Source organism: Amblyraja radiata, unplaced genomic scaffold (assembly GCF_010909765.2).
Source record: "Amblyraja radiata isolate CabotCenter1 unplaced genomic scaffold, sAmbRad1.1.pri scaffold_523_ctg1, whole genome shotgun sequence".
Taxonomy (NCBI): Eukaryota; Metazoa; Chordata; class Chondrichthyes; order Rajiformes; family Rajidae; genus Amblyraja; species Amblyraja radiata.
In genome coordinates this window covers 6,612-24,190 of record NW_022630590.1, presented here as the reverse complement: position 1 = coordinate 24,190, position 17,579 = coordinate 6,612, and the positions used below count along the sequence as shown (strand labels likewise).

Sequence of the window (17,579 nt, the reverse complement as noted above, 5' to 3'; positions counted from 1 at the left end):
CAAAGTTAATGTAAACTAGTCATTAACTACTTGTGTGAATTGGTTAATGATAACTACCCGAAGCAAAGCATGATAGAATTTCAAGTGAAACGAAGCCGTGTGTGATGTGTAGAGCTTTAGACTGGAGAGATAGGTGTACATGGATGCTCTTGCTCAATAAGACACAGAGTGCTGCTAGTAACTCCGGGTCAGGCAGCATCTGTGGAGACATGGATAGGTACGTTTCACGAGTGCGGAGTAACTCAGCGGGTCATGCAGCATCTGTGTAGCACATGGATAGGTGACGTTTCACAGAGTGCTGGAGTAACCTCAGTCGGGTCAAGCAGCATCTTGTAGAACATGGATCGGGTGAGGATTCAGAGTGCTGAGTAAACTCGCGGGGCAGGCAGCATCTCTGGTCAATGTGGAATAGACGCTGTTTCAGGTCAGAAGAAAGGGTCATGACCTCAAACAAAATCCGCTTACCACATGTTCTTCATAGACAGACACAACAATGCTGCATAACTCAGCGGGACAGACAGCAGCTTCTCGGAGGGAATGGCACCTTCTTCAGACTGAAAGTCAACAGGAGAGTGAGACAACAGACATGAGGAAGTGTAAAGTTAATTAATCCAGCACTCTGTAATTATTTGAATAGGGTCGGCTAGGAAAATGGGAATTACATACGAGATCTGGTGTCCTGGTACATCGGTTACTGAAAGTAAGCATGCAGGTACAGCAGGCAGTGAAGAAGGCTAATGACATGTTGGCCTTCATTGGCGAGCAGTTGAGTTTAGGCGCAAGGAGGACCTACTGCAGTTGTATAGGGCCCCAGTGACACCCACACCTGGAGAATTGTGTGCAGTTTTGGTCTCCTAATTTGAGGAAGGATATTCTTGCTATTGAGGGAGTGCAGAGTAGGTTCACAAGGTTAATTCCTGAGATGATGGCGGGACTGACATATGTTGAAAGAATGCGTCGACTGGGTCTGTATTCACTGGAATTCAGAAGGATGAGCGGGTCTCTTATAGAATCATATACAATTAGTGAGAGATTGGACAGGGTAGATGCAGGAAACATGTTCCCTATGTTGGGGGTGTGCAGAACTGTTAAGGTGCATTTCTTAAAACAGACAACTCACAATAAGTTAGATCAACCAACACAAGCTTTACTGATCATTTAGCAGGCGAGAGAGCCAGGGGATTCAAAGTCAAGTATGCAACACATACTTAACCCTCCTGGGTCATCACTCTAATGATCAAAGACAGTCAGCATCTTTTTATAGTATTTTGGAAAGGTAGTCACATGTTTATACATAGTTGGAGCAATGACGTCTAACACATCAATCACAGAATTTACCCATTCAAAGCATTCTTGTCACTAACACAATATTTCTCATGCTATGGTTATATCGATCATAAACTTTAGTTACAAACCCCCAAACAACAGGAAGTTAGTCAAAGGTCTATCATCTGCAGTACCTTCTTAAGCATCCTGAGATCCAGGGATATTCAATATTCAGGAGGGATAGAGAGAAAGGAAAAGGAGGTGGGGTAGCGTTGCTGATTAGAGAGGAGATTAACGCAATGGAAAGGAAGGACATTAGTTTGCAGGATGTGGAATCGGTATGGGTAGAGCTGCGAAACACTAAGGGGCAGAAAACGCTGGTGGGTGTTGTGTACAGGCCACCTAACAGTAGTAGTGAAGTTGGAGATGGTATCAAACAGGAAATTAGAAATGCGTGCGACAAAGGCAAAACCGTTATAATGGGTGACTTCAATCTACATATAGATTGGGTGAATCAAATTGGCAGGGGTGCTGAGGAAGAGGATTTTTGGAATGTATGCGGGATAGTTATCTAAATCAACATGGAGGAACCAACGAGAGAGCAGGCTATTTTAGACTGGGTATTGAGTAATGAGGAAGGGTTAGTTAGCAGTCTTGTTGTACGTGCCCCCTTGGGCAAGAGTGACCATAATATGGTTGAGTTCTTCATTAGGATGGAGAGTGACATTGTTAATTCAGAAACAATGGTTCTGAACTTAAAGAAAGGTAACTTTGAGGGTATGAGACGTGAATTGGCCAAGATTGACTGGCAATTAATTCTAAAAGGGTTGACGGTGGATATGCAATGGAAGACATTTAAAGACTGCATGGATGAACTACAAAAATTGTTCATCCCAGTTTGGCAAAAGAATAAATCAGGGAAGGTAGTGCATCCGTGGATAACAAGGGAAATCAGGGATAGTATCAAAGCGAAGGATGATGCGTACAAATTAGCCAGAAAAAGCAGCATACCGGAGGACTGGGAGAAATTCAGAGACCAGCAGAGGAGGACAAAGGGCTTAATTAGGAAAGGAAAAATAGATTATGAAAGAAAACTGGCAGGGAACATAAAAACTGACTGCAAAAGTTTTTATAGATATGTGAAAAGAAAGAGATTAGTTAAAACAAATGTAGGTCCCTTGCAGTCAGAAACAGGTGAGTTGATCATGGGGAACAAGGATATGGCGGACCAATTGAATAACTACTTTGGTTCCGTCTTCACTAAGGAAGACATAAATAATCTGCCGGAAATAGCAGGGGACCGCGGGTCAAAGGAGTTGGAGGAATTGAGTGAAATCCAGGTTAGCCGGGAAGTGGTGTTGGGTAAATTAATGGATTAAAGGCCGATAAATCCCAGGGCCAGATAGGCTGCATCCCAGAGTACTTAAGGAAGTAGCTCCAGAAATAGTGGATGCATTAGTAATATCTTTCAAAACTCTTTAGATTCTGGAGTAGTTCCTGAGGATTGGCGGTAGCAAACGTAACCCCACTTTGTAAGAAGGGAGGGAGAGAGAAAACGGTGGAATTACAGACCAGTTAGTCTAACATCGGTAGTGGGGAAACCCGCTAGAGTCAGTTATTAAAGATGGGATAGCAGCACATTTGGAAAGTGGTGAAATCATTGGACAAAGTCAGCATGGATTTACAAAAGGTAAATCATGTCTGACGAATCTTATAGAATTGTTCGAGGGATGTAACTAGTAGCGTGGATAGGGGAGAACCAATGGATGTGGTGTATCTGGACTTCCAGAAGGCTTTCCGACAAGGTCCCACATAAGAGATTAGTTTACAAACTTAAAGCACCACGGCATTGGGGGTTCAGTATTGATGTGGATAGAGAACTGGCTGGCAAACAGGAAGCAAAGAGTAGGAGTAAACGGTTCCTTTTCACAATGGCAGGCAGTGACTAGTGGGGTACCGCAAGGCTCAGTGCTGGGACCCCAGCTATTTACAATATAATTAATGATCTGGATGAGGGAATTGAAGGCAATATCTCCAAGTTTGCGGATGACACTAAGCCTGGGGGGGCAGTGTTAGCTGTGAGGAGGATGCTAGGAGACTGCAAGGTGACTTGGATAGGCTGGGTGGAGTGGGGCAAATGTTTGGCAGATGCAGTATAATGTGGATAAATGTGAGGTTATCCATTTTGGTGGCAAAAACAGGAAAGCAGACTATTATCTAAATGGTGGCCGACTAGGAAAAGGGGAGATGCAGCGAGACCTGGGTGTCATTGGTACACCAGTCATTGAAAGTGGCATGGAGGTGCAGCAGGCAGTGAAGAAAGCGAATGGTATGTTAGCTTTCATAGCAAAAGGATTTGAGTATAGGAGCAGGGAGGTTCTACTGCAGTTGTACATGGTCTTGGTGAGACCACACCTGAGTATTGCGGTACAGTTTGGTCTCCAAAATCTGAGGAAGGACATTATTGCCATAGAGGGAGTGCAGATAAGGTTCACCAGACTGATTCCTGGGATGTCAGGACTGTCTTATGAAGAAGGACTGGATAGACTTGGTTTATACTCTCTAGAATTTAGGTAGATTGAGAGGGGAGTCTTATAGAAACTTACAAAATTCTTAAGGGGTTTGGACAGGCTAGATGCAGGAAGATTGCTCCCGATGTTGGGGAAGTCCAGGACAAGGGGTCACAGCTTAAGGATAAGGGGAAATCCTTTTAAAACCGAGATGAGAAGTACATTTTTCACACAGAGAGTGGTGAATCTCTGGAACTCCCTGCCACAGAGTGTATTCGAGGCCAGTTCATTGGCTATATTTAAGAGGGAGTTAGATGTGGCCCTTGTGGCTAAGGGGATCAGAGGTGTATGGGAGAAGGCAGGTACGGGATACTGAGTTGGATGATCAGCCATGATCATATTGAAGGCGGTGCAGGCTCGAAGGGCCGAATGGCCTACTCCTGCACCTAATTTCTATGTTTCTATGTTTCTATCTGTATCAATACCCACATAAGTTCCTGTTTAGAGACAAAACTCCAAAGAAACACAGTCCTCTCTCAAGGTTTTGAGTCAGGACCCTTCTTCAGACTAAGTGGAGAGGGTGGGGGAGGAAGCTGGAAAAGAGAGATGGGGGCTGAATACTGTAAAGGTGTTTAGACGTGGTCCTTAGTCCTTCACTAAGTCTTTATTAAGACACTACATCCACACGTCCCAGCACTGACCACAACTGGTCTACACACACGTACTGGAACCAAGAGAGGGAGGGTGCATGCAGATACTATAGTTATACTGCCTAAGGTGGGAGTGTCAAATGGTAATGGGGAAGCTACACATTTGGTTGCATGCATAACCACCTACATCCTTTCCCGTGGAATAAACAACAGCAGGAACATAGAAACATAGAAATTAGGTGCAGGAGTAGGCCATTCGGCCCTTCGACCCTGCACAGCCATTCAATATGATCATGGCTGATCATCCAACTCAGTATCCCGTAACTGCCTTCTCTCCATACCCTCTGATCCCCTTAGCCACAAGGGCCACATCTAACTCTTTCTTAAATATAGCTAATGAACTGGCCTCGACTACCCTCTGTGGCAGAGAGTTCCAGAGATTCACCACTCTCTGTGTGAAAAATGTTCTTCTCATCAATATTTTACAGGATTTCCCCCTTATCCTTAAGCTGTGACCCCTTGTCCTGGACTTCCCCAACATCGGGAGCAAACCTCCTGCATCTAGCCTGTCCAACCCCTTAAGAATTGTGTAAGTTTCTATAAGATCCCCTCTCAATCTCCTAAATTCTAGAGAGTATAAACCAAGTCTATCCAGTCTTTCTTCATAAGACAGTCCTGACATCCCAGGAATCAGTCTGGTGAACCTTCTCTGCACTCCCTCTATGGCAATAATGTCCTTCCTAAGATTTGGAGACCAAAACTGTACGCAATACTCCAGGTGTGGTCTCACCAAGACCCTGTACAACTGCAGTAGAACCTCCCTGCTCCTATACTCAAATCCTTTTGCTATGAAAGCTAACATACCATTCGCTTTCTTCACTGCCTGCTGCACCTGCATGCCCACTTTCAATGACTGGTGTACCATGACACCCAGGTCTCGCTGCATCTCCACTTTTCCTAGTCGGCCACCATTTAGATAATAGTCTGCTTTCCTGTTTTTGCCACCAAAATGGATAACCTCACATTTATCCACATTATACTGCATCAGCCAAACATTTGCCCACTCACCCAGCCTATCCAATTCACCTTGCAGTCTCCTAGCATCCTCCTCACAGCTAACCCTGCCCCCCAGCTTAGTGTCATCCGCAAACTTGGAGATATTGCCTTCAATTCCCTCATCCAGATCATTAATATATATTGTAAATAGCTGGGGTCCCAGCACTGAGCCTTGCGGTACCCCACTAGTCACTGCCTGCCATTGTGAAAAGGACCCGTTTACTCCTACTCTTTGCTTCCTGTTTGCCAGCCAGTTCTCTATCCACATCAATACTGAACCCCCAATGCCGTGTGCTTTAAGTTTGTATACTAATCTCTTATGTGGGACCTTGTCGAAAGCCTATACAAATTATACAAGCCTGCAACATAGTAACAGTATCAATTAATCAAACAGCACAATATTAAGCAAAGTCGCCATACCGATCAGGGGGCCGGACAACTCTACCTGAGCGGTCCGTACAGCACCCTCACCCTCACTCCCCTCCCCCAAAGAGAAAGGCAGAGGCGGAGAACAACGTGGAACTGCGGAGCATACAAAAAACAGAGACTGGCCATACACCGGTGGACTGCTAGATGGCGACTGCCGAGGCGGAGGAGAAGGAGAAGAAGAAGAAAAGAAGAATCAGAAGAAATAAGAAGCAGAAGAAGAAGAATGCCGAATAAGTACGACGAATAAGAAGAAGAAGAATACGATACGAATAAGCAGACGAAAGCAAGAAGAAGATGCAGACGAATAAGAAGAAGCGTCGAAACTCCGAAGAAGACGCCTCACGCCTTCCTCCGCCGCCGACATAAGACGCCTCCCCGCAGCTCCGCCCTCCCTCCTCCGCCTCCGCCTCCTCCGCACGCCTCCTCCTCCTACAGCAGCCTCCCGACTACGCCTCCCGCCCCCGCTCCTCGCAGCCTCCTATCCTCCCCTCCGCCGCCTCGCCGACCCGCCTCCTCCTCGCCTTCTCGGACGCGCCACGCCTCTCCTCCGCCGCCGCCTCCTCCTCCGCCGCCGCCGCCGCCTCCGCAGCCTTTCCTCCTCCCCTCCTCCGCCTCCGCTCCTCCGCCGCCGCCTCCCGCCTCCTCGCCGCCGCGCTCCGCCGCCTCGCCGTCCTCCTCCGCCGCCGCGCCTCCTCCGCATCCGCCTCCTCCTCCGCGCCCCTCCTCCGACCCGCCACGCCGTCCCGCCGCCGTCGCTCCTCCGCCTCCGTCGCCTCCTCCGCCTCTACGCGCCGCTGCCTCCGCCGCCGCCTCATCCGCCGCCGCCCCTTCGCCCGCCCGTCTCCCGCCCGCCGCCTTCGCCCCTCTCCTCGCCACGCCCGCCGCCATCCGCCCTCCGCCTCCTCCGCCGCCCCTCCGCCGCCGCCGCCTCGCCCTCCGCCTACAGCCGCCTCCCCGTCGCCGCCTCCTCCGTCGCCTCCGCCGCCGTCCTCCGCCCTCCGCCCGCCGCCGCTCCTCGGCCGCCGCCCGCCTCCTGCCGCCTCGCCGCGCCGCCGCGCCGCCGCCGCCTCTCCCGCCTCCTCCTCCTCCTCCTCTCCCCCTCCTCCTCCTCCTCCTCCTCCTCCTCCTCCTCTCCTCTACTCATCCTCCTCCCTCCTCCTCTACTCCGTCGGCGAAAGACGTGGAGGAGACGTGCCAGCCGGGGAGGCGAAACTCGGAGGCACCGTTAGAGGCACGGTAGGGGCACGAACAACAACAGGACTAGGCGGCACTTTCCGAGGAGGAGAGTCGAGCCACGGAGAGGGAGGATCCGGGAATGGAAGCGGGGGCGCAGGCTCCCGGACAGCTACCAGATGTTGGCGACTGCGACGGTACACAATGCCCTCGTAGTCTACTAAATAGGAACTGGGTGAGTCCGCTACTCCTACTACAGTGGCAAGCTTGGAAAACCCGGTAGGTGACTGCAAACGGACAACCTGAACCGTCGTGAGGGGGGGGGGGGGGTAGGGGGCGGCAAGACTTGTCGTGGGACCGGCGCTCGATTTCGTGGCGTTGAGAAATACGGCGGTGGACCGCATCAGAGTGGCGTACCACCGGCACAAGGGACTGCAGAGTGATCGGCATTGGCGGCCGGAGGACACGGGACACGAGCCGCTGAGCAGGTGAACCCAAAACACCGTCTCTAGACACGTTTCGCAGATTTAACAATCCATGATAAAAAACGCAGTTTGACAAGCGAGACTGCTCCAGCAACGTCTTCGCGCTGCGCACAGCACGTTCAGCCAGTCCGTTACTCTGAGTGAATTCAGGGCTGCTAGTAAAGTGAGTAAAGTTCCATTTCGTAGCGAAGGCAGTAAATTCGGCGCTAGTAAATGACGGCCGTTGTCAGTCTGGAGCTTGACCGGAGAACCAAAGACAGCAAAATGACGTCGCAGCTTGCCGATGACCATCTCCGATGTGATGGTGGGAAGAAGGTCCACTTCAAACCAGGATGAATACGAGTCCACCCAACACCAAGTAGTGCTTCCCACGCCACTCAAAAATATCTGCAGCCAGTGAAGACCAGGGCATGTCGGGGGCCGGCTGCTGCAACAGGGGCTGCCGCTGCTGGTGAGGGGCCATGGAGTTGCACTCGGAGCACGCAGCCACTCGAGCCTTGATATACTTGGCCATGGCAGGCCAATAGTACTGCCCTTGAGCATGAGCAACGGTAGCGTCAGCGCCCGGATGCCCCAAATGAGCAGCAGAGTAGTAAGCATCATAGAGTGAGGCAGGGATCAGCACCTTGTGATCTTTCACGACGATACCCTCCCGAACCACAAGCTCATCCCGAACCAGGAAGAAGGGGCGCACGCCAGCAGGCAGAGAGGCAGGCTTGCGGGGCCACCCGCGCAGAATGACAGAAGACAGCTGTTGCAAGTCAGGGTCGGCAGCAGTGTGCTCGAGCAGGCACCGCAGCTGCTTTGAAGGAACAAAATTCACATTCAGAACGTGCAGGTCCTCCTGCTCGTATGGATGCTGGGCACAGGAGGACCGAGGTGCCCTCGGCAGAGCATCGGCAACATGCATCTCGGTGCCCCTCCTATACACAATGTTGAAATCGAACCGCTGTAGCTGTAGCTGTAGCATCATCCGCTGCAGGCCACGAGAGGTAAAGATGTGGCCGACATACGACACTTCAGACAACCGGAACCTACACTTGGACGGGTTCAGCTTGAGGTTTATCTGGCGAGCCCGGTCGAGGACCCGTCGGAGTTTTCGGTCGTGTTCCGTGACATCCCGACCATACACGAGGATATCATCGACAATGATGGAACATGGCAGCCCGGCAAACAATTGCTCCATGGAGCGCTGGAAGACTTCGCTCGCCGAGCTTATCCCAAAAGGCATTCTTAAAAACTTGTACCTCCCAAATGGCGTTGCAAAAGCTGTCTAGTCAGTTGACTCCCTGTGCAGTGGAACCTGCCCACAGGTGTCAGCTCCTCCCCTCCGTACGCTCGGAGCACAGAGCGGTCTGTAGTCAAACTTTCATTAGACCTTATCTGGTGGAAGAGTGATGTTGATATTACGCTGACCTTGGCACCAGTGTCCAATTTCGCAGAGAAGGTCTTGTCATTAACAGTAACAAGCACAGATGGGTCGGGGAGTCGGGTCTGGTTGTGCAGCAGAGCGTAAACACTGGCATCCCCCATAGAGATGCTGGGGTCTGACTCGGGGGCTGACTCCTCAATGTACTGAGAATCAAGGACACTTTCAATCCTCTGAAGATTGTTTAACACCTGGCGAGGAGGCTGAGCGACGTTCCCATGGGAACGACAGACCGCCGCAAAGTGGTTCTGTTTTCTGCAATAGTTGCAGGCTTTTCCATAAGCAGGGCTCAGAGACTGTGGCAAATGTCCATACCCACAATTGGGGCACTTCCTGGCACTCTGAGGGCGAGGGGCAGGAGCTGGGCGAGGCTGTGGTTTAAAACTGTTCGGTGGCCGCCGCGGCACAGACAGAGCAGCCACGCTAACGGCACGGTTCCCAGATCCTCTCTCCCCACGAAACGGAGTAACAACCTCAGCAATGCGACAAGCATGCACAGCTTCGTTCAACGTGAGGTCAGGCCTCCGTAATAAATCAGCCCGCAAATTTGGAAAATGGCGGCCGCGAGGCGCGCCCCAGTACAAGTTGTGCTCCTGTCTATTGTACTCGTGTCTGTCTTATACGTTCGCAATGTGTCATGTTTAATCCAATACACCCGATGGGAACTTCTACATTTCAAACTTAACTTCCACGGAGTCCTGAGGCCATCTCTACCGAAGGAAATAACGCTTGTTTCCCCGGGTCTCTCTACATTCTGGCCGCAGACCGGCAAACGAAGCCGACCGCAGACCGCGGACCGCAGACCGCAGACCGGCAAACGAAGTCGACCGCAGACCGCGGACCGCGGACCGCAGACCGCAAAACGAAGCAGACGCACCGGTATCCTCTCGAGGTTCAAGAGGCGCCCATTCCGACCTCCTCTCCCAGCTCTCCTGCTGGCAAATGTTAGATCTCTCCGGTACAAGATGGACGAACTCCAGCTTCTGATTCAGACCAACAGGAACTACAGCAACTGCTCTGCCATCTGCCTGACTGAATCCTGGCTGGATCAGTCAGTGCCCGACCAAGCAGTAACGCTGCCGGGATATACACTTCACCGAGCCGACAGGTCAGCTGAACTATCTTTCAAGTCAAAAGGTGGTGGAATATGCATTATGATAAACCAACGCTGGTGCACAAACTCCACCTCACTCGGCCAGGTATGTTCCCCACTCTTGGAGCACCTTACTATCACATGCAGACCCACCTACCTCCCCAGAGAATTTGCATCGGTCATTGTAATCGGTGTTTATATTCCACCTGAGGCTAATGCTAACGCCGCCATGAGCGAACTAGCCTGTCATATATCCAACACAGAAATTCATACCCAGATGTAGCAATAATTGTGTTAGGCGACTTCAACCATACCAACCTGTCCACTGAGCTTCCAAACTACCACCAGCACGTGACCTGCCCCAGCAGAGGGTGCAACACGCTCGACCACTGCTATACTCCGTTTAAGGAGGCTTACCGTGCCTTTGTAGGAGCTCCGTTGGGCAAGTCAGACCACGTGATGCTGCTGCTTATCCCAAAGTATAGGCAAAAAATAAAATCCTCAAAAACTTCGCCCAAATCTGTTAGGTCATGGTCTACAGACGCCATGGAAAAGCTGCAAGGCTGCTTCGCATGCACTGATTGGGAAGTTGGAGACCTCCACGACTACACGGACACAGTAACGTCATATGTCCAATTTTGCGAGCAACTCTGTATCCCTTCAAAAACTGTTAAACAATATAACAATAAGCCCTGGTTCACAAAAGAAATTCAACAATTAAGAACTGATAAAAATGCTGCATATAAATCTGGAAACAAGCAGGACTACATGGCTGCAAAATATAAACTAAGGTCCACAATAAGGAAAGCCAAACACAATTATGCCACCAATTAGAACAAGAAATATCAACAAACAACACTAGAACTGTCTGGAAAAAACTCCAGGAAATGACCAACTACAAAAAGACATCCACCCCCATCCCAGATAATGATCACCAACTCCCAGACAGATTGAACACTTTCTATGGCAAGTTTGAACAGTCTCCAGTCCCTCCACCATTGTCCCCCTCTCCTCTTCCTCCACCTCCATTCCACATCCAGGAGGCCGAGGTGAGGATTACCTTCAGGAGACAGAAGAAAAATAAATCTGCAGGCCCAGACAACATCAGCCCAGCAGTGCTTCATCACTGTGCAGCAGGACTGGCCCCTGTATTCACCGGCATCTTCAACTCATCCCTCTGCCAATGTAAAGTGCCCCAGTGCTTCAAACAATCCACCATCATCCCTGTGCCCAAGTCCAACACATCATCCTGCCTCAATGACTATAGACCGATTGCCCTTACATCTGTGGCCATGAAGTCATTCGAGCGCATTATTCTTGCTCACCTCAAAACCAGCACTTCTTCCAATTTGGACCCTCACCAATTCGCATACAGAGCCAATAGGTCAGTGGAAGACACAGTCAATCTGGCCATTCATCACACTCTGCAACACCTGGAAACCGACAACACGTACCCCCGCATCCTTTTCATGGACTTCAGTTCGGCATTTAACTCCATCAACCCGGTTAAACTCTTCCATAAATTAACGGACATGAACATCGACCCCTGCATCTGTCACTGGATCTACAGCTTCCTTTGGAACAGACAACAGAGGGTGAAGATACATAACACAATATCTCACCCCCTGCACCTTAGCACAGGAGCCCCTCAGGGCTGCGTCTTGTCCCCCTGGTTATTCTCACTCTACACAAACCAATTCACACCCCAGCATAGTTCAGTTAAAATTTATAAATATGCAGATGACACAACCATCATAGGTCTCATCTCGAACAATAATGAAACAGAATACCGCACTCAAACACACAAAGCAGTCACTTGGTGCACAGATAATAACCTCTCACTTAACACATCAAAAACACATGAACTCATCATTGATTTCAGACGTAAGGCACAACCCAAGACCCCCCTACTCATCTCAGGCGAACCCATATCCACCACTGACTCATACAAATTTCTAGACACCCACATAAGCAATAACCTCAAATGGAAAATCAATTCAAATCACATCTACAAAAAAGCCAACCAGAGACTCTTCTTCCTCCGCCAGCTCAAGAAGTTTAGAGTAAGGAAACACCTCCTAATCAAATTCCACACAGCCATCATCCAAAGCATGCTCACTTCATCAATTACCGTCTGGTTCAGCAGTTTAGACACTCATTCCCGTAATAAATTACAACGCATAGTCAACAAAGCATCCAAAATCATCAGCACTCCCCTCCCATCAATAGAATCACTCCATCACAAACGGTCTGTGTCAAGGGTGAAGTAAATCATCTCTGATCCCTCCCACCCAGCACACCACATCTTCCACCTGCTGCCATCAGGAAGGCGCTACAGCTCACTGTCCGCCAAGACATCTCGATTTAAAAACAGTTTTTACCCACACGCAATCCGAATTCTGAACACACTATGATAACAGCACATATCCTCCCCATGCATGTACTGTATATAGAATAGAATAGAATAGAATAGAAATAATTTAATTGCCACACAACCAAGGTCGGTGGTATTTGGGTTGCCAGCAGCGGTACAATAATAAAGAACACAACCACAATAAAAATTTTACACAAACATCCACCACAGCATTCATCACTGTGGTGGAAGGCACAGAGCTTGGCCAGTCCTCCTCCATTTCCCCCCGTGGTCGGGACCACCACCTTCCACAGCCGTTGCTGCGGGCGTCCAGATGGTAAGGGACAAAGTCAAAGTCAAGGTGAGTCCAGGATCGGCTCTTCCCAACCAGAGACCGCGGCTTCAGGCTGGTGTAGGCCGCAGGCCGGCGGTCAAAGTTTTAAAGTACCTGCCGTGCCGCAGCCGGAAGCACCGCAGTCTGCAGGGCCGGCGGTCGAATCTCCCCTCCTGGGGTGATGTTAAGTCCATACCGCGCCCGCGGTAGAAGACGGCCGCGGGCCGGCGGTTGAAGCTTCTTCCCCCGGGTCCCCAACGTGAGATCCCGGGCTGTAGACGCCGCACCAGCTGGAGTTCTGCAGACCGCGGCTTCAGGCTGCCGGCTGCCGCGGGCCAGCGTAACGGAGCGCTCCCCTCCAGCGAGGTCTCACCCGCTCCGCGCCGAGAGTCCACGCTGTGCCCGCCGCTGAAGCTCCGGGCGCGTCTCTGGGAAAGTTGGCGCCGATCCTTGCTGTTAGGCCACGGGGGAGGCGACCTGAAAAAGTCGCCTCTCCATGGAAGAGGCGGCTGAAACGGTTTCCCCCCCTACCCCCCCCCCCCCCACACACATAACACACAAGAAACATTGTATGATGTTGTGTTTTATGTTATGTTTGACGGGAATCAGCCTACCTTGTAACATCCTGTACTGAACCTGAATTTCACCATCTTGACTGTGTGGTCATTAAATAATCTAATCTAATCTAATCTAAATTCTGGTCTAACATGCCAGTAACTAACATGTCCCGCGTGAGCTGGTCACACAACTGACCTAAACGACAGCGCTGAGCTAAATAGCGGAGGTCGGCAATGAAACATTACACAGGTTCCTCGGGCTGTTGCTTGCGAGAAAAAAACCGAGCCCGCTCCAAAATGCGGTTCGAGGGAAGGTCACAAATTTCAGTAAACTTCCTCAACAGACACACCGGGTCGTCAGGAGACTCGGCTGGCTCAGCAATCTGGTCATCTTCGCCCGGGACCGCTGGACTGTACACAAACGACTTAGCCCGCCTCATGGCATCAGGCCCAGCAAGGTTCAATAGCAGCGATGCTTTGACAGCAGCAGGGTCATTACGGTGTGCAATATTCACATAATGGTTGTAGTCCATGACGAACGTGTCCCATCGCTCCGCGATGTCGGCGTCAAAGACTAACGGGGAAGGCTTGCGACAAGACGAAGCCATCACTACACACAAACTCAAAAAGCAAAATAAAACCCGATATGCGAGAGGCGCAGATTAAACGATTCTGACACCATGTAAAGGTTTTTAAGACGTGGTCCTTAGTCCTTCACTAAGTCTTTATTAAGACACTACATCCACACGTCCCAGGACTGACCACAACTGGTCTACACACGTACTGGAACCAAGAGAGGGAGGGTGCATGCAGATACTACAGTTATACTACCTAAGGTGGGAGTGTCAAATGGTAATGAGGTAGCTACATATTTGGTTGCATGCATAACCACGTACAATTATTATTAAAGATGTAAAGCATATATAGTGATTAGTGGAGCAAATATAAAACACCATTATATGTTGCGGAATTTAATATTTTACTGCATATGAGAGCACATCAAACTAAACGGGTCATGCACAGTTCAGGTACAGCCTGTACATTTTCCAATTAGCGGGTTTGGCTTGCAGACACGACCTGCACGTGTGGGATAATAAGCTCCAGCAGACACCTCACCCTTCGCTGCGGGAAGCAAGTCCCTTTTCTGGTGAACGCGGAGGAGAAGACACCGGTGGAGATTGGGATACTGGGGAAGGAAGGGATGGCATTGGCAGCGGCAGAGGAATCGCTGGAGCAGCATTCGCAGAGCGTGAGGGAAACTGGTCTGGGTAAGAACGTGGAGGTGCTGGTTCATTAACCGGAAGCAGGTGTTGGCGGGTTCGCCGATAAATGCCGTTGTCAATACTGACCAAGTACGAGCGGAGAGCTGGTTTTATACTGGTATTTTCTTCGTATGTCGCGGCGGCGTTGGAGCTGGGATTGGATAACTGACGGCGCACGGACTTGTGGTTCTAGTAGTTGCTTGACCATGGGCAGAGGGGAGCGGGTTCGCCGTGACTTGAGCCGTTCGGCTGCAGATCCCAGGAAGGGTCGCGGATGATTTTCCGTAGGTTGACTGTCGAGGTAAACATCAGAGCCGACCCTGTGTGGGCGTTCCATTAGTTACTTTGCGCTTTTTACCGCGTGCTGAGCCAGGCCGTTGGACTGCGGGTACTCGTGGCTGCTGGTGGTGTGGTGAAAGTACCATTTTCCCGCAAAATTACTGAAGAGCTGACTGGAGAATTGAGTTCCATTATCTGAGAACAGCTTTCGGGGGGCTCCGTGGACAAAGAAGTGGCGAGTTAGTTTCTGAATGACCATGGCTGAGGTCGGGGTACTGAGCAGGTCTATTTCAAACCATCCTGAGTAGGATTCAACTACAGCCAGGTATTGGTGGCCGTGCCACTCGAAGATATCGGTAGCTACTGTGGATCAGGGTAGGTCCGGCGTGCGGTGCGAGAGGAGTGGTTGGTTATGTTTGTCAATCTATTGCAGAGCGGGCAGGCAGCAACATTCTCTAGAATGTAATCAGGCATGTCAGGCCAGAACTGCATTCCTTTTTCATGTTGGAGGGATATTTCTGCATCGGGATGGTCCGCATGCACAATGTCAAAGTACAAACGTCGGGATGACGATCTTGTGTCATTTAATTATCACGCCGCCCTGAATGACCAGTTCATCACGGACAGGGAAAATGGGCGTACAGCTTGCGGCAGGTGGTGCTGTTTGTCTGGGCACCCGCAGGGGATGACAGTGGCCAGCGATTGCAGCGTTTTGTCTGGAGCTGTTTGTGATACTCAGAGGTCTAAACCGGCAGATGGGAGGCATGTACCCCTCAAAAAACATCGGACAGTTGTTTTTCGCACGTTGGGTGAGATGCTCGTGGGAAGGTGTCAGCTAAGTGCATGTCATTACCGCGTGTGTCGGTTAGTCTGATGTCATATCTCTGTAGTCACATCATCATGCGTTGCATACTTGAGACGCCAGGAGGCGTTGTATTGTAACCGTGCCCACTGGATGCAATCGCCCCCCCCCCCCCCCCGCCCACCAAATGGATGTAATTTCGAGTTTGTTTTCAGAACAGTTTCGTTGTTGTGAATTATTTGACAATCTTCCAACGAGAGTACGTTACACCTTGCCCCCTCGACTATTTTAGCGGCAATATTGATGTTGTTGATACATTCGTTTGTCATGGGATCACTGCCTGTAGCCACAGAATCGGGAAAACAAGAATGTATGTTTAGCCAAAGGAAACAATGATCATATTACGGCATGCATCATTGCCCAGAAGGAGTGGCACTTCTCCTTTGGAGGCATGAGTTCGCATCCCACTCCTGACACCATGTTTAACGTGTTCCAATTTTAAAAAACACACTAATGGTGAAATCTAACTATTCCATCAAATACACTGGAATATTTCAATAGCCAGCTGCTTGCGTCTAACTTACTAACTTCTGTACCCGAGCGAGTGAGAGAGACAGAGAGAGAGAGAGAGTCTTTGTGTAGTACCGTAATACCATGTAAATGGTGGCATGCATATGTGAATTTTATAACTGGTATGAATTAACTAGGGTTAATCTACAGCTCCGACTACATTTTATCTCTGTACCGCCTACTCCCCTGGCATCCTTCTGCAGTTGTACAGAGCACTAGTTACACCACATCTGGAGTATTGTGTGCAGTTTTGGTCCCCTAATTTGAGGAAGGATATTCTTGCTATTGAGGGAGCGCAGCGTAGATTTACAAGGTTAATTCCCGGGATGGCGGGACTGTCATATGCTGAGAGAATGGTGCAGCTGGGGTTGTACACTCTGGCGTTTAGAAGGATGAGAGGATATCTAATTGAAACATTTAAGATTGTTAAGGGCTTGGAAACACTAAAGACAGGAAACATGTTCCCGATGTTGTGGGAGTCCAGTACCTGGGGCCACAGTTTAAGAATAAGGAGTAAGCCATTTAGAACGGAGTCGAAGAACCGCTTTTTCTCACAGAGAGTGGTGAGTCTGTGGAATTCTCTGCCTCAGAGGGCGGTGCAGGAAGGTTATCTCCATGCTATCAAGGGAGAGCTAGATAAGGCTCTTAAAATAGCGGAGTCAGGGTATATGGGGAGGAGACAGGAAAGGGTTACTCATTTGGGATGATCAGCCATGATCACATTGATTTGCGTTGCTGGCTCGAAGGACCTACTCCTGCACCTATTGTCTATTGTCTATCAGTCTGAAGAAAAATATCGACCTGGAACGTCACCCATCCCTGCGCTCCCGAGATGCTGCCTTTCCAGCTGAGTTACTCCAACATTTTGTGTCCTGCTTCGATTTCAACCAGTATTTCTGCCGATTTTCCTACACGCTATGGAGGATAGTCCTGATGGAGTGACAAACCTCGGGTTTTTACTAATGGATGGACACACTGTTGGGTAGTACTGTTGGAGTGATAACCGAAGAGGTAGTTCAGATCGAGTGACGACACTCCGGGGCTATACCAGTAGTGACAGACAGTGGGGTAGTGCTGCTTGAATTACAAACTTTGAGGAAGTAGTGATGGATAGGCACTCTGGTGCAGTACATTTGGACTGACAGACGCAATTACTGATGGAGTAATACACTGTGGTTGTAGTGATGGAATGATGCACAGGGGTCGTATTGATGGAGTGACACACTGAGGGGGATAATAGATGGAGTGACACACTATGGTGCATTACTGATGGAATGACACATTGTGGCGTGTACTCATGTAGTATCATGCTGTGGATATATCTGATGATG

General features: G+C 49.8%; 1 long non-coding RNA gene across 1 annotated transcript in view; it reads left to right on the top strand.

The window, feature by feature from the left end:
- Positions 1 to 13,646, top strand: part of LOC116970095 — a 19,697-nt gene extending 6,051 nt beyond the window's left edge. The window contains exon 3 of the long non-coding RNA XR_004411008.1: positions 13,610 to 13,646. This is a non-coding gene — a long non-coding RNA (uncharacterized LOC116970095). The remainder of the gene's footprint in view (positions 1 to 13,609) is intronic.
- The last annotated feature ends 3,933 nt before the right edge of the window (positions 13,647 to 17,579 follow it).